Below are 18,659 nucleotides of genomic sequence, written 5' to 3'. Positions count from 1 at the left end.
ACAGAGAGAGAGCATGAACGGGGGAGGGGCAGAGAGAGAGGGAGACACAGAATCGGAAACAGGCTCCAGGCTCCGAGCCATCAGCCCAGAGCCTGACGCGGGGCTCGAACTCTCGGACCGCGAGATCGTGACCTGGCTGAAGTCGGACGCTTAACCGACTGCGCCACCCAGGCGCCCCTTATTGATTTTTAAAAAATACAGTTCATAGAGTTTCAGAGATCATCTCATGCCCCTAAAGCATCCAACAAAATCCATCTTAGTTATGATGGTGACCTTCCCATGCATCCAGGACACCATGCTCCAATTCTATTTTGCCTTCTGTATTCAATGGCACAAAGCTTTGCCGTTTCTTTCTAGAAAGGAACTTTAAGGTTCCAGGATTATTTTCTACCAAACAACAATTTGCCAGATGGCCTCCCTCATTTTATTCCTTTTCCTTTTTTATCAGCAAGTATTGATTTTCAGACGGCTCTTTCTTAAGTGCTTTTCTCGTGATACTACTTCCCTAATCATGAAACTAATGTGTTCTCCACTTTCTGCATAATCTAACACCCTAACATTCCATTTTTTTCTCTCATACTTTTTCATAGTCTACTTTCCATTCCAGTCTAAACTTAGTCTCTATGCCCCAATATACATACATATACACACATATATACATAGATCTTGAAATTATTTTCATATTAATGTTTTAAGTGTTTTAAATTTTATTTCCAAATTGTATTAAAATTTGGAACCCAGCACAGAGTTAAAAGAAAGATACGTATAGTTGGAACATCTATGCTTATTTGCTGACTTGCAATTCCAAGGTCTTCCAGGATTTCTATACTTATTTACATTTTAGAACAATAGAAATGAATATTCATCATGCAAATAAACAGATCAGTCAAGTTTCTATATAGTCACTTGCTCCTCTACTCCACTGTTCATAACATTTGAGTTGGCTAGTCTATATGGTCAAGTGGGTCACCCCTAACTGTTAAGCATGTGTACCTGGCTATCTATGATGCTGCTTTTTTTTAAAATATGTTTTTAAAAGTTTCCCAGAAAGGAATATTTTTTCAATTCTTCCCACAGGGATGAAAATATTTACCTATGTAGGATTTTAAAATATTCACTAATTCTCCAAGAATTACAGATAATTTCCATTTTTACTTAAGAAAAACAGGATTCTTGTTATAAAAGATGTTGTGAGGAAACAGCACTGGACTGGTAGTTGAATATCCCTAAATTCTAACATAAGGCTCTGTCTTGTATCTCCTGGTGATTCTAGGTAGGAAGTTTGGCTGATATGAAACTAAATCAAGAATATGCAAAAAAAAAAAAAAAAAAAACCAGAATGAGTGACTTCTGTTTTATAAAATAATCATTTAGTTATGTTTGTGATTTACCCTCAAGCAATCCCATAAAAAACTTCTCAGAATTATATAGTGGAATTAAATGTAATGTTCTGATTAAAATATTGTGATATTCATGTAAGTAATTAATATATCAGACTGATTCATGGTAATATACACAAAGCAGCATTATATAAAACTCATGCCCATTTAATTTGACCATTTGATAAAAAGAGATGCACTTCTCTAAAATTATTGATCAAAGAATAATATATGTATAAAGATGGAAGTTCATAATCAAGAGATTTTTAAATGAAAAATTATTACAATAGTACATAGTACCTTCCTGTTTAATAAAGATACTAAAGAATGTATAAACACAATAATAGCATTGTTTATAATTTAAAAAGATCTGAAAAAGCCTATAACGTCCAGCAACATTTCACTGATTAAAAAACTTATGTTACATCCAAATGATGAAGTACTTTGCAGCCATAATAAAGGAGGCAACTCCATTTCTCCTTCTATCAAACAATCTTTGACAAATGAGATAAATTTCCACTAGTGCTTAGGACGTGGAAAGCCACAAGAGAGCACTGCCACTGCCCGTAATAATAAGACATATAATCTATAAAATCAAACATTTTAATCCATCAGAGAGTTCTGCGATTATAAGGCAACCAGAACTGCATTCGAGAAAAGACAAGATACCCGTCAGTTTCCCCTCTGACAGCAGGCAAAGAAGAGGAGCTGGCGTAAAAGTGGGTAAAAAGAAGACAAGACAAATTTTAACAAACTTTCAAAGGTTAAGTGTAGATTAGCATGATTGTTTCGAACCAATAAAAGTCCCAGCATCAAGATGATTCTATATCCATTCACCAGCACTTTTTCCCAGGACACCACTGGCTGCACAAAAAAAGCCTGAGGGAGCAGAGGGAGTCCTGAGAGAGTTCTTGCCTGATATTTCATGAAAAGACTGACAAAATTTGATCATGAACAAAAAATATCTGGGGAAGCACATGCGTGCCCCAGATTCGGCATGAGTACAAGGTGCTGGCTGACGACCACTAGGGGACAGCCATAACAGTTGCCCATGCTCTGTATTCTGTGCTCATACAAGGAAAGAGCTGTCTGCTCCTAGAAGAGGGACTATGAAACATGCTTATGTGTCAGATCATAGTCTTTCTGAAGAAGGACATGAGATGACTCCTACTGAAGAAAAGGCTGGGGATACCACCCGCTCTAGCCAGTCCCTGACCTGACACCAGGCTAAGGACGGCTGCCTCTGGGAGATGAGAAAGAAATCAGCCAGCCAGCCCACCTTAAATAATAGTAAGCAAATCCCATTTGCCATCAATATAGGAGCAAATCATCTACTTGTACCCTGGTTCCTGCATGGATATGATGCAGAAGATTCTTACCGGGCCAGGCCATGCAAGACACTTTATTTTACCTTAGATAAAGTGCAAATATAAGGTAGATGTGGATTGCCATGCAAGGGTGAGACACAGAAAAAAGATTGCCCTGTGCTGAAATACTATCAATCACTTAAACATATTATTAGAGAACTCAACCCCTAAATAGCAAGATATATATAGTTTTTCAGTGCAAAGAGAAGATTTACCAAGATATAACATATCCTAGACCATAAAATGTGTTCCAATAAATTTAAGAGAATGGAAATCATAAAAAATATTTTCTCTGAACATAAACAGATTAAACTAGAAATCAGTAACAGGAAGACATATAGAAAGATCCCCAAATATTCAAAGATGAATAATGCATGTCTAATTACACATGTGTAATTTACACATGGTTAAAAAAGAAAAGAACATTTTGAACTAGGTGCAAATTAAAACACAACATATCAAAGTTGCTCTGGAAATGCTTTGCCAGTTTCTTACACAGTTAATAATATGCTTATCATATGATTCTATTCCCAAGTACTTAACCAAATGACAGGCTTATTATTATATAAATGTTTAAAAATATTCATGAGCTGAAAGAAATTTTGAATGACCATTAACCTACTCTCCACATCACTGTATATTCTATCATTTCTTTTAGTTTGTGTGTGTGTGTGTGTGTGTGTGTGTGTGTGTGTGACAGAGAAAGACAGACAGCACGAGTGGGGGAGGGTAGAGAGGGAGACACAGAATCAGAAGCAGGCTCCAGGCCCTGAGCTGTCAGTACAGAGCCCCATGTAGGGCACGAACTCACAAACTGTGAGATCATGACCTGAGCCGAAGTTGGATGCTTAACTGGGCCACCCAGGCGCCCCTCTATCATTTTATATGTGTGTATATATATATATATATACATATATGTGTGTGTGTATATACACACACACACATATATAGTATACATTATAATAGTATATATATAATAGTGTGTGTGTGTATATATATATATATATATAATAGTAGTACACACACACACACACACACACATATATATATACTATTTTTGCCTAAGAAAAATATTATGTCACATTGAACCTACTGTTTGCAGCCTCTTAATCACTTAAAAACATACCAATCTACAATATTTTTTAATAGCTGAGCACTCCGATACACAGATATGGATTAGAATATATAATATTATTTTACTTTTCAGTTGCTTGTGTTTTGTTCCTTTTATTTTTGAACTATGTAAAACTGCTATAATTAACATCCTTAATATATTAGATTGTCTATTGCTATATAACACATTGTCTACCAACTTAGATTAAAACAACAAGCATTTACTAATCCTACAGTATCCATGTGTTAGAAGTCTGGGCATAGCTTAGTTGGGTCCTCAAGTCAGGGTTTCAAAAGACTCTGATCAAAGGTGTTGGCCTGATACATCCTTGCTGGTGTTCAGGGTTCTCTTCCAAGTATAAATGGTGACTAGCATAATTCAGTCCCTTGCTGTTGGAGGACTGAATGAAGTCTTTGCTTATTCACTGGCTGTCAGCATAATCTGCAATGATGCTCACGGGCCCTCTCACAACCTGCCGACCTACTTCCTCTGGGCCAGAAGGAGAATTCCCCCTATAATCAGCTAAGGTGCAATCACATATGATGTAAGTAATCACAGGAGTGACTATCTCATCACGTTGCCACAAAATGTAACCTAATCACAGCAGTGACATTCCACCACCTTTTCTAAATATCACTGGCAAGAAAGCACACCACAGTTTCCACCTGTACTCAAGGGGAGAGGATTATTCAAAGGTGTGACTCATTAGAGGTTACCTTAAGGTATGTCTACTACCATTGGGTAAGCTCACTGTATAACCATGATAATTTACCCAATCAAATCTTGAACCTTAGGATGAAATGTTACACACATTTTTAAGGCTTTCATTCATGTTGCCAATTTACCATTTAAGAAGGGTAGAATTGGGGTGCCTTGGTGGCTCAGTCAGTTAAGTGTCAGACTTTGGCTCAGGTCATGATCTCACAGCTCGTCAGTTCGAGCCCCACATCAGGCTCTGTGCTGACAGCTCAGAGCCTGGAGCCTGCTTCGGATTCTGTGTCTCCCCCTCTCTCTTCTCCTCCCCTGCTCATGCTCTGTCTCTGTCTTTCTCAAAAAATAAATTAACTTAAAAAAAAAAAGAAGGGTAGAATTAAGGGGCGTCTGTGTGGCTCAGTCAGTTAAGCATCTGACTCTTGGTTATCAGCTCAGGTCATGATCACAGCACGGAGCCTGCTTGGTATTCTCTCTCTCTCTCTCTCTGTCTCCAAAAATAAATAAATAAAGTTTATAAAAAAAAGAGGTAGAATTAAGTTACAAACCTATTGAAGGGCAGAATTGTGTCCAACTTTATAAATTCATTGATTTTACTGTCACAGATCTAGGAATACACTCAGGGCTATCAAAAAATGATACTAGAGGCAAAACAGACATAACACTCATAAAATTAAGAATTTAATTTGAGTTTATACACCTTAATTTATGATATGTGAAATCTTACACTACTACTTAAAGATAAGTGAATTTATAAAGAAAGTGAAAATAAACTATTAGGAATTCAAGTGTGAGAAATCTATGGTTCATTAATTTTATATTTCTACATAAACACTTGAAAGTTAAATCTCTTTAAAATTATCTGAAGGTTGCACTCTAATGTCTTAATTGCTTTTAATCAGAAAAAAGAAGCATCAAACCAAAGTGGCAATAAATTTTTATAAGTCACTTAAATAAAGTGAAAATAATTAAGAAACATGATGAACGTAAGTTTTCATTCACAAATTGGCTATTTCCATTCCCAAGTTCACTTAATGTACATGTTACATTTCAAGGGTGTGCTTGAAATATAAGCATGCTAAATGAGGTGAGCCCCCAAAAGGCCTTTGCAAAGAAGCATCCTGATCCTTAAAACAAACATTGCTCTCCCATTACCATCCACAGGGGGCTGATGCAAACTGCAGAAGTCCTGAATTTAATGCTAACCCCTGGCTCTCTCAGCCTGCAGGCGGATCAGTGAGTGGCTTTGTGGGGCCCTTAGCAACCCTTTCACTATGTTGCTGATACAGCTTGTCTCAATGAAGAATATCTCTTATAGTCCTTTGTGTTTGGCTTATTTTATTTTACATTATACATTTTTAAAAATCAATGTGTGTGGCTATTCTTAATTCCCTCCAATATGACTGTAATCAGATCAGGAATATTTATAGCCAACTATAGAAATATGGATCTAGAAAAATATATTTTGTTCTTGAAAATAAGAATATCAAAATGGGGCTGAGATCCATTCAGTCTTCATTAATGCAATTCTAAAATCCTCATTACTTAGCATTAAAAAGCAGTAACAAGGGCACCTGGGTGGTTCAGTAGGTTGAGCTTCTGACTTCAACTCAGGTCATGATCTCACGGTTTGCAAGTTCAAGCCCTACTTTGGGCTCTCTGTTGTCAGCACAGAGCTTGGTTCAGATCCTCTGCCTCACTCTTTCTCTGCACCTCACCTGATATCTCTCTCTCTCTCTCTCTCTCTCTCTCTCTCTCTCTCTCAAAAATAAATAAAACATTTAAAAAAAACATATTTCTGTGGCAATCCATGTCAACATCTCCCAAACCAGAGTGCTGAAATGGCTTGTGACCCTGCTAAGTGACAGCCCTGTCCAGTAATTTGGATATCTAGAGGATGTCTCAAAAGTTTCTGGAGAAAACAATGAACTCGCCTCATTGAACCTACAGCTTTTTAAAAAAATGAACATTCATGGATGTTTCTAAGCAGATCAGTTCACAACCATCTATAAGAGGACCCAATCTCCAAATGCAAAAATGTCTTTAGATTTTTACGCAGAAGTAACAAAGTCTGCATTTAATTGATACAATGGTAGAATACGTAATCCACTATTAGGACCTTGCATATAATTTTCACATAATAATGTCAATAATTATGGAAGACAGTAGTTTTTCCTGTTTGTTTTTATTTGTATTTTTCTCTGTTCGTGTATCATTGGATCCTCTTTTAGATGTTGTATGGGTCCATGTTATGCATCTCATTAGAATGAGCTCATCTCGGCCCAGTTCAGTCTCCAAGAACCATACTTGAAATCTGACAACGAAGATCGCAGCCCACTCAAGTATAGACTTTAGAGGGTCAATACTTAGGTTACAAAACTGAACTCAATCAGTTAATGACTGTCATGTAGTGAGTTGGATCAAAAGTAAGAGATTTCAATCCTGTTTTGTTGTTGTTGTTGATGTTTATTTACTTTTGAAGGAGAGAGAGACAGAGCATGAGCAGGGGAGGAGCAGAGAGAAAGGGAGACACAGAATCCAAGGTGGGCTCCAGGCTCTGAGCTATCAGCACGGTCAGACGTGGGGCTCGAGCTCACAAACCGTGAGATCATGACCTGAGCCAGTCGGACGCATAACTGACTGAGCCACCCAGGCGCCTGGGATTTCAATCCACTTTAATCAGGCCTATAAAATATATAGCCCTAAAGCTTGCCTTAACTTAAGAAGGCCCCAAAAGATATTAGGTGGTACCTAAAAACATCCTTCACATTTTACCGAAAAGATCTCATACTTCATATTGAGTTGCCCACAAGTAGATTTTTGAATACATGAAATAATCATTATTTGTACAGAATCTTCAGAAAAACATCATAAAAGATGAAAATGCATTCAAGTTAAACGAGGGCGGCATGGGATCTGTTGTTGCCTGAAATTTTAAATACATGAAATCACGGAAATCATTTTTAAGTTGACAAAATATCCAAGAAGAATAGGAGTTATGACTCTCAAAATGTTAAATAATTTTGTGCGCCGCTGAGGTGCCTCTTCTGGACACAGTCACTGATCACCCACCCAGCTGTGAGATGTCAGCTAAAGATGGCCACAGTTGGGGGTGCCTGGGTGGCTCAGTTGTTTAGCGTCCCACTTGGGCTCAGGTCATGATCTCATAGTTCATTAGTTCCAGCCCCACAGGCCTTCCATCGGGCTCTGTACCGACAGCTCAGAGCCTGGAGCCTGCTTAGGATTCTGTGTTTGCCTTTCTTTCCACCCCTCCCCCCTTCAAGTGCTCTCTCTCTCGCTCTCTCGCTCTCTCGCTCTCTCTTAAAGATAAATAAACATTAAAAACAAATTAAAGATGGCTACAGGGGACTCCCTCTGCAGACACTGCTTCCATCAAAGGCAGCTGCCTAACCAGTGGTTACATCCCATACCTGGAGCCAGTCCATATCCAAAAAACTAATCAATGCACAGCAGCAAAGGCTTGGCCCCCTGCCTCACATGGTATAATCCTTAAGGGCCATTTTAGTTGCACAGTTCCTCAAACTATTGACTAATCCTGCCGTTGCAAGTTCATTCCAGGTCAACTTCCCCTCTCCCCTGTTTCCTTTCTCCCTGACAGGTGATGTTACAAAGAACACTCCCCAGTAAACTTCCTGCACTCAAATCTGAGTCTGCCTCCTGGGAACCCAACCAATTATAGTATGTATGAAATTTTAAAATATAATAACTTTAAGGGTCAACACACACAATCATGGTTATCACAGGATGATGAAATCATAGGCAATATTTTTTCTTCTCTGTGCTTTTCTGTACTGACTATATATTTTATTTTAAACCCTGTGTATTTTATAGCTTTGCTTTAAAGAGAAATAATCTTGGGGTGCCTGGGTGGCTCAATCAGTTAAGCGTCCGACTTCAGCTAAGGTTGTGATCTTGAGGTTTGTGAGTCTGAGCCCTGCCTCAGGCTCTGTGTTGACATTTCAAAGCCTGGAGCCTGTTTCAGATTCTGTGTCTCCTCCTCTCCCTGCCCTTCCCATGCTCATACTCTGTCTCTCTCTGTCTCTCAATAATAAATAAACATTAAAAAAATTTTTAAAGAAAAATAATCTCTCTATAGAGAAATTTTACATAGAAGGGAAACAATGACTGCATAATTACTGAAAATGCAAAATAAAAAAGCCCATGCAAAATAAAAAATATACAATGTATGGAAGGTCTATATTTAATAGTAAATGTTTGTCTTGGAAAAGAGAAGACATAATAAATGCCTTCGGATATTTGTGTAGTTATTATAAAGCCAAGAAAGTATTTCTTCAGAAGGCAAATCAGTACCAATGCATGGAATTTGTTCATTTGTACACTGGTTGCACACAATGAAGCTTTTCCAATAATCACTGCCTGTCTGAAAATTCAGGAGGCAAAGGAGGAGGTACATAGGGGATTCATCTACTTGATGGATTGAAATCCTGCTTAAAATGGATGATCAGCTTAGAAATTTCTATGTATTCAAAGGAATACAATGTTATCTCGTCCTTGCTTAAACACATAGGAACACCACAAAGAATGAATCTAGTCAATTCCACTGACACAGGTACAATGCAACTATGAAATATGCTCTTTATGTTGTTTAAGGATGCCATAGTCACTCATTAACAACCAAATCCATAGGCTGAAATTACAAAATGCAAAATACAGCAGGGGATGCTATACTGAAAAGGCAATTGACTCCATCCGTCACCAGATACACCGCAGAGTATTCTCCACAAATATCTTTTTCATAGATTTTTATACTTAAGCATTTTGACTGTAATAACACACATATAATATTACAACAGATAACAGCTATGAATAGTAAAGTCATCAGATAATGAGCACAAACTGAGGAGCAGAAAAGGTCAAATGATGCAAGCTGCCTCCTACAGTTGCTGATTTCACCACCACCCGGGAACCTGCAACAGTAACTTTTAATTTCTAACCTTGGGAGTAGAAAAAACAACCTGGAAATTTTGTCGAGTTATAAGTCACTTCATATGAAATATAACAGATAAAAAATTATTTATATTATTAAGAGCAAAAGTGCCCAGAACTTTTCATTGACAAGAAATAAAATAGATCCTATTTCTATAGTACCCTGTATAGTACTTCGTCCAAAACACAGCCCTTCTGCAAAAGCCACCCTACTGTGGCCCTGCACTGACACACCAGCTATAATTAAACAACTTAATTTTAACTTTGTTGCACAGTTTATTAAAGCTTCTTATCAAACTTTGAGACAATTGAGCTGAATAAAACTTCCTCCTTGGGATGCTGGCAATTTCTCCTTGGTAGCACTATGGAGAGAAAGGAAAGAAAAAAAGGAAAAGGAAAGGTATAAAAAGAAGACCAAGAAAGAGAAAATAAAAATGCATTCTTTTAAGAATTAAGTAAGAACGTAAGAGATTTGAAAATCAAAACTATATTGCATGTATTGTGTTTTCTCTTTTTAATTTTTTTTTTTAGTGTTTATTTATTTTTGAGAGAGAGAGAGTGCAAGAGGGGCAGGGGAAGAGAGAATGGGACCCAAGGATCCACAGCAGGCTCCGTGCTGATAGCAGGGAGCCCAATGTGGGGCTCGAACTCATGAATTGTGAAATCATGACCTGAGCTGAAGTGGGATGTTCCCACTGAGTCACCCAAGTGCCCTGTATTGTCTTTTTTTTCTAATACTAGTAATGAACATAAGTATTCCTTGTTACATCATTTTACTGGATTAAAACGTATTTTTAGGGGTGCCTGGGTGTCTCGGTCAGTTAAGTGTCTGACTTTAACTCAGGTCACGGTTTATGAGTTCAAGCCCCATTTCGGGCTCTGTGCATACACCTCAGAACCTGGAGCCTGCTTCAGATTCTGTGTCTCCCTGTTTCTCTGCCCCTCCCCTACTTGTGCTTTCTCTCTCTCTCTCTCTCTCTCTCTCTCTCTCTCTCTCTCTCTCTCTTTCAAAATGAATAAACATTAAAAATAATTTAAAAAAAGCTATTTCATACAATGATGATACTCTTTCTTGGTCATCTAAAAGAACAATGTATAGTAAACAAACTGTATCCAAAAAATATACAAAATATATGGGAGTTGAAAAGAAAAAATATATGAAAACTGATCACAAAACCTCTCATATTTTCCTTAATGTAACTGATGTACTTCTTAAATTGAAATCCAAAACCATTACTGAAAATAAACAGCCCAAACGAATGACTGCCTGGTTTTGCAAGAGGAATACTATCTAATTAGAAGACATAATTGTATAAATGTATGTAGTGAGTGGAATATAAAAATGTATTCTTGCATAATAATCACATTTAAACACGTTTTCTGAATTATAACAGAAGAATTCAGTTATTTTTTTGTGTGTGTCCAACAATGACTACCAACACGGGGTTATTTCACCCATTTTGGAAATTAAAACCAAACATTTCACCTGGTTGTTATGTGACATATTCAAAGTCAGCAATATAGTAGAATGATATTTAAACTAGAATATCTTTTAACAATCCCTGACTAAAGAAGTTGAGAGTTGTACCTGCAGATATTTCCAGAATAAATGCAGTTAATGATATTATTAGAAGTATTACTTCTATAGAGCAATTTTTCAGTTCCCTATACCATTATCATAAACTCATGAGAGTATAATTTTCTTCACCTTTGTTCAACTTTATGAACTTTATTTAATGTATAGACTAGAATTTACTGATCTTTTGGTCAACTCAATGTATTCTGTCTTCCAAAAATAAATCCAAAGTTTTAAATCACAGGGAAGTAAATGTTATTTTGTAATTTCATAACCATTATCAGAACCCACTTGTTGTCCTAATCCAAATGCTCAATACATTATTGCATTAAGTCTCAAACTTTCCTCTTAGATGCCATACCTTGCCTGTGCACTTGAAACAAGTAATTTTCATCAAATCATGTTCCAATTACACAGTTATATAACAACAACTGCAATCCTTTATTTATTCTAACCAAATAACATTCTGACAGAAGTGATGTTATAGTTTGGGTATACTTTTAGCTGATAGATTTGCATATGGATGTAGATGGATATAAGATATAGATATGGATATGTGAGAAAAAAAGAAGACTGCATTCATGACATTTTACACAGGGCACACAAAATGTAGTCAGGTTTGTGAAAATGACCATTTAATTAGTTAGCAGGTAACATAGAAGCACACTTAATAGCTCACTGTGGTTTTGATTTGCATTTCCCTGATTTTTGTGATGTTGAACATCTTTTCATGTGCAATGAGATATCACCTTACACTAGTTAGAATGGCTAAAATTAAAAAGACAATAAATAATGAGTGTTGGCAAGGAAGTGGAGAAAAAGGAACTCTTGTTCCCTATTGCTGGGAATGTAAATTGGTGCACTGAGTTTCCTCAAAAAATAAAAAATAGAGCTACCATATAATCCAACAATTCTACTACTGGTTATTTACCCAAAGAAAACAAAACACAAATTTGAAAAAATATGTATGTACCCTATGTTTATTGCAGCATGATTTACAATAGCCAACATAAGGAAACAACCTAAATGTCCACCAGCAGAAGAATGGACAAGGATAAGGAAATACTATGCAGCCATAAAAAAGGACAAGATTGTACCATTTGAGACAACATGGATGGAGCTACAGTGTATTATGCTAAGTGAAATGAGTCAGAGAAACACAAATACCATACGATTCCACTTATGAGTGGAACAAATGAATGAAACAAGCAAAAACAGCATCAGACCTATAAATACATACAACAAACTGATTGTTGGCAGAAAGAAGGAGGGTGGGCCGTTGGGCAAAATGGGTGAAGGAGAGAGGGAGATCTAGGCTTCCAGTTATGGAATGAGTAACTCACAGGGATGAAAAGACAAGATAAGGAAATAGCCAATGATATTGTTATAGCAATGTTATGGGACAGAGAGGCAGATGTCCCAATGTTATGGGACAGAGAGGTAGATACACGTGGTGAACATAGTGGTATGTATAAAATGGTCAAATCACTATTTGTACACCAGAAACGAATGTAACATTGTGTGTTAATGATACTAAAATAAAATAAAATAAAATAAAAATGAAATAAAATAAAATAAAAAATAAAATAAAATAAAATAAAAATGAAATAAAATAAAATAAAAAATAAAATAAAATAAAATAAAAATGAAATAAAATAAAAGCAAAATAAGATCTTCTCAATGAGCTCTTTGAAATACGTAGTGATAAGATTAAGTCCCCAGAGGAGGGAGGGAGTCCACATTTTGTGGACAGTTAGAAATGTTATCTGACTTTTTTATTTGACCTAAATGAAGTTCCATGATGGTGTTCTCTAAAAATAGATTTTTAAGAATCAAATACAATTTTGGAAGGTTTTAGTTCACTTGTTTTTAACAAAGAAATTTTGTTGTTGATGGTGGTTGTAGTAGTCATGCTTTGTATTTTAAATAAACATGACATTTTTAGGGGCGCTTGGGTGGTTCAGTCGGTTAAGCATCTGGCTTCGGCTCAGGTCACAATCTCACAGTTTGTGGGTTCGAGCCCTGCGTCGGGATCTGTGCTGACAGCTCAGAGCCTGGAGCCTGCTTTGGATTCTGTGTCTACCTCTCTGCCCCTCCCCAACTCACGCTCACTCGCTCTCTCTCTCTCTCAAAAATAAAATAAACACTTAAAAAAATTTTTAAATAAACATGACATTTTTTATCACACACAAAAAAAAAGCACACCTGATATACCTGAGGTTTTTTTCCAACCAATGCATCAGGACATTTGGAGATACCACAGGAATCCTAGCATCTATGCTACAGAACTGTTCAAATAGTCTAAATGTCATTATTTGCCATGGAATGTATTTTTTAGACTTCTCTTAAAAAGCACACTGTCCAAAAACAGGTGTAACAATAATTCTCAGCCTTGGCCTCCTGTTAGAATAACTGGGGGAGTTTTTAAAAATTGCCAACTCCTTCCCAGGTTGTTTACTAGAACAATTAATCAGAATCTCTGGGGATGCGACACCGTCTACAGTGGTTTGTAAGCTCTCTAGGTGATTTCATTGTGTAGCTAAGGTGCAGAAATACTGCGCACAAAAAGATTAATAGTTGAAATGAATAGAACTGGGGTAAAACTTAGTGAAACATTATTGTTACTCTTCTTAAAATTTAGAGTGTGAGATTCTAAGAAATGAAAAACCATTTTACATGTATGATTTTGTTTCTTTCAATAGAAGTCAAGCCTCCAAAGCAAAAAATAAAAGCATACTGTCAATATCAACTATGAAAAGTAGGGATCTGCATGTTTCCCTCCCAACTATGAAATAATGTCTTTTCATACTTTTGATGTAAGAACCATTCCTGAAAGAGTACAACTATTTAGGGAACAAAACTGGGGAGACTACCTTTTTTGATTTCCATTCATCCTCAGTTCAAAACCAAAGATAAACAATAGATATAGATTAAGAGATATATGAGGCCATATGGCCTATATTGGAAGATTTTGTAAGATTATGATTTTTTTCTCTCCCTTAAACATTCCTTTTGAGATATTTAACTTTCTTGCATCTGCTCTTTTCCTCTATAAAAACTTTAAAATAATAATTTTGTTATAGCAAAATTACTATCAATGTATATATAAGTAAAAGTAAAAAAATATGGACAAGAAGGACTTTCTCTTATTATTTAAAAGTTTAATAGTTTTAGGGGTGCCTGGGTGGCTCAGTCAGTTAAGCGTCTGACTTCGGCTCCGGTCATGATCTCATGGTTCATGAGTTCAAGCCCCCCATCGGGCTTGCTGCTGTCAGCACAGAGCCTGCTTTGTTCCCAACTTCTGTCCCTCCCCCCCCCCACCCCTCCTCAGCTCATTCTCTCTCTCTCTCAAAATAAATAAATAAATAAACCAATAAAAATAGCGTTATAGCTTTATATTTTACATTTGGATCTGTGATCCATTTTGAGCTAATTTTTATTTATTTTTAAATATTTATTTTAATTTTTTGAGAGAGCGCAAGTTGAGGAGGGGCAGAAAGTGAGAGGATCCAAAGCAGGCTCTGTGTTGTCAGCACAGAGCCCGATGCAGGGCTTGAACTCACGAACCAGAAGATCATGAGCTGAGTGGAAGTTGGACCCTTAACCGATTGAGGCCCCCAGGAGCCCTGAGGTAATTTTTATATAAAGTATGATGAGAAAGCTGAGTTCATATTTTTAAATATGGATGTTCAATTGTCCTAGCACTATTTTAAATTGATTTGCATTATTTCAAAAATCAGCACAATCTAATTTTAATAAAGATAATTTTTAATTTTAGAGAATTTGAAAAGGCCAGGAAAGTAAAGAAATTATTCATAATATCATTGCCCAAAGAATAACCACCAATTATATTATTATGTTTTTCCTAATTGTTTTTTAAATGCCTTTGTAAGTTAAATAGTAGGTATTTTTACACATAAATACAAATTATATGTATTTATAAGATTATGTGTTTATTATAGAAAATGTAGAAATTATGGGAAAAGGCACAAAGAAGGAAGTAAAAGTATATATCCTTGAATATAAAAGAGAAAAGATACATATAATTATTCTTAATGTGAATAAATTATACAATACTTGATAAGATTAGATAGTTATTTTACAAGAAAGAAATACTTTCAGGTATTACCGATTATTCACATTTTTTTTTACTATTTTATTTGAAAACTATATTCTGTTAGTTATCACTAAATTTAGGAATATCACAATGACAATAACATAAAGTTACAAAGAATTTGTATTTATTAGAAATCTAATATTAAAGAAGCAGAAACTTCTATTTTTTAATTAACTGCCAGATGAGCTTTCTAGAAAAATGTTTAAAAAAATTTTTTTTAATGTTTATATATTTTTGACACTGAGAGAGACAGAGCATGAATGGGGGAGGGTCAGAGAGAGAAGAAGACACAGAATCTGAAACAGGCTCCAGGCTCCGAGCTGTCAGCAACAGAGCCCGACGCGGGGCTCAAACTTACCGACCGTGAGATCATGACCTGAGCCGAAGTCGGATGCTCAACCAACTGAGCCACCCAGGTGCCCCGAGAAATGTTTTTAAACTGAATAACTAAACATCTTATGTACATTTAATTTTTTTTTTAATTGTGAAAGCTAATTGTGGTAAATACTCTTGGATGCCATCCAAACCAATTTTTCCAAATATCTTCTTTTCTGGTAAAGCACATTTCACAATAAAGATGCTGAAAGTAACAATATAACAGACCCTGCAACCAAGGCAAAAATTTGTGGCCCGATATTGATCACTGAAACCTGAAAGAAATCCACTTGGGAGATTATAGAAAAGGTTTTCCTATATGAGAACAGAAGGAAAGATGGAAGGGAACCAAAAGAGGAAATAAGGTGAAGCTGCTCTTCCCACATTTGGACATGTCTTTCTAAGACAGTGATGCCTGGAGCTGCAACAGCCATCTTGTGACTATGAAGACAAAACCGTGCCTAAGTATGAATGACACTCTTGCTGAGGATGTGGAATGAAAACATAGAAAAATTGTGTAGTTTTTTATAAAATTTCTGATACTTGAAACAACCAGTTCTATCACAGCTCTTGTTGTGTAAGGTAAGAAATTACAATTACAATTACAGTTGAAGCTACTTAGAATGTAATCACCTGATACTTGCTATTGAAAGCATTGTTAAAAGATACAATAATATTTAAGGTGAGCAATGTTTTAATGGAAACCTTCTCAAATAAATATATTCTAATATTTCTGTAACATAAACTGCTAGTTTCTACCTAATATTCATTCTCCCCTTGTGGTAGCAAGAGAAAGTCTAAGTTTAGATGTACACACAGTTTAAAGATTGTATTTCCATCTCGTGAACTCAAGTCACTAAGTATTGGCCAAAGAGATACCGGTGAAATCGTTGTGTACAACTTCCGAGGCTGGTTGCTAAAAAGTAACTCTGCTCTCCTTTTCTCCCTTCCTTCCCCTTCCCAGTGACTGGAATGAAGATGTCCTGGCACAGCTGGAGATGCCACCAGGAACTACTAGGTGTAAGTGTGTTGGGAGAGAAGGGGAGAACAAAGAATAATTTGTTCTTCAGCGTGTGCTGGCACCATGTCTGTCTTTGGTTGATGACGTGAGAGAAATAATCTCCTGTTTAAAATCACTCTTCTTTTGGGTCTTTTTCTTTTTCTTTTTTTTTTTTTTTTCCCCTGTTGCCTACCCTGGATCCTAATGAAAATAATTCCTAAACACACAAAAAAGTGGCATTTATTTTCTCAGCTTTAGTTAGTTTAAATATTTTTAAAAAAAAGTTTTATTTATCAACTCATTTAAGCTTTCTACCTGTCGGAAGTTTACATGATGTACCTACGATTCCAGAAAGTATTTTATTTTTATTTTATTTTTTTTTTATTTTTTCAACGTTTTTTTATTTATTTTTGGGACAGAGAAAGACAGAGCATGAACGGGGGAGGGGCAGAGAGAGAGGGAGACACAGAATCGGAAACAGGCTCCAGGCTCCGAGCCATCAGCCCAGAGCCTGACGCAGGGCTCGAACTCACGGACCGCGAGATCGTGACCTGGCTGAAGTCGGACGCTTAACCGACTGCGCCACCCAGGCGCCCCCAGAAAATATTTTAAAATATGTATATTTACGCATGCTCCAGACACAGGTTGAATACGCAAATCGCTCAGAAAAAAAAAAAAAATAGTTCTGCAAGCAAACCTTAATAAATTATTCTACTAAGTAACAGTTGATTTAAAATATGCAAAATATGCATTTTTCTGTAATGCAAACATTACAGAAAAAGCTAAAATGATTGTGTTTTTCAAAAAGTTCATCAGGGGGAATGATGTTCCCCTTGTTATTACCTCAACAAAAGTAGATGTCTGCTTGGGTAACTTAAATGTCTTGAGGAAAAATAAATACTTCAAGACACATGTAAGATTTTATTTTATTCAAACAGAATATTGCACAAATTGGACATCATCAAACTCAATTTTAAGACCTAAACATTTCTGTTAACAGCTTTCTTTTCTTTTTTAAGTTATAATATATTTTGTTCTGTTTCTGTGTCTGACTTTTTGGTCTGTTTTTAGTCTAATGAGCAAGTCGCATGGCTGAAAATTATCAACATGAAATAACCAAGGGGCCAGCTGTCAATTCAAAGATACTCCATGGATTTTGTATTCAAGTTATTTTTAATTGTCTGAAATGAAATTATGTGAAAATACATAGCCAATAAAGCTTGAGTGGTTTGATTTATGCAATATATGTTAATATACTATTGTTTTGCTTTCTACTAAAGAAAACTATAAATTAATATAAGAAAATAACAGTAGAACAATAATTATCTTTCAATTATGACACTATAAGGCACGTATTTGGTCTAAAATCACTACAGTTACACATAATTTTTTATGTGAACCTTTAAATACTTTCATCAGTGATGAGCATAATATAAAATCAATAATGAACAAAATTACTCAGTTATCACCCACAAACCCACGATAGCCCTATTGAAAATATTTATTTTAATATGTCATTTTAAATATTGTGAAGACTTTTAGACATTTTTGAGCAATGGTTAATACTAATGGAAATCTATTTCAGTAAATTAAAGTACAATGATCAGTTTGGGATCACTCATATTTTGAACTATATAATAAAAATTAGATTCCAGATTGCGTCTCCTAGTCAGTAAAATTTGAGCCATGCTGCTTTCATTTAATTTATGATGAAGGAATGCAAACACATCTTAACGTGAAGCCTAGGAGGCCTGATTTGTAAATAACCTTCTGACCTTTCCTGGCGTTTTTATTTTCTTACTCACAATTCCCTCTAAGTTAAATGCCACCCCACACTTCAATCCCTAGCACCTGGCAAATACATTCTCATTTCCCAATACTTACACCACAGGAACTGCCACTAGGAGACATTTCTAGACCAGAAAAGAAGGAAGGAAGGCAGAACTGTTAAATATTTATCTTTGAATCATCATTGCCTAACACAGTAGGGAAAAAAAAAAAGGGTGAGGGGCAATTTCATGGAGATTTATTGAATGATAAATGAAATTAAAA

At 35.9% G+C, this 18,659-nt stretch overlaps 1 protein-coding gene across 4 annotated transcripts in view; it reads right to left on the bottom strand.

Moving 5' to 3' along the window:
- The window catches only part of SPOCK3 (SPARC (osteonectin), cwcv and kazal like domains proteoglycan 3), a 488,708-nt gene that overhangs the window by 440,336 nt on the left and 29,713 nt on the right, over nt 1-18,659 (bottom strand). The window lies entirely within an intron of this gene.

Source organism: Felis catus, chromosome B1, assembly GCF_018350175.1.
Source record: "Felis catus isolate Fca126 chromosome B1, F.catus_Fca126_mat1.0, whole genome shotgun sequence".
Taxonomy (NCBI): Eukaryota; Metazoa; Chordata; class Mammalia; order Carnivora; family Felidae; genus Felis; species Felis catus.
Note: the sequence above shows the minus strand (reverse complement) of the source record. Positions and strands in the feature narration are given on the sequence as shown.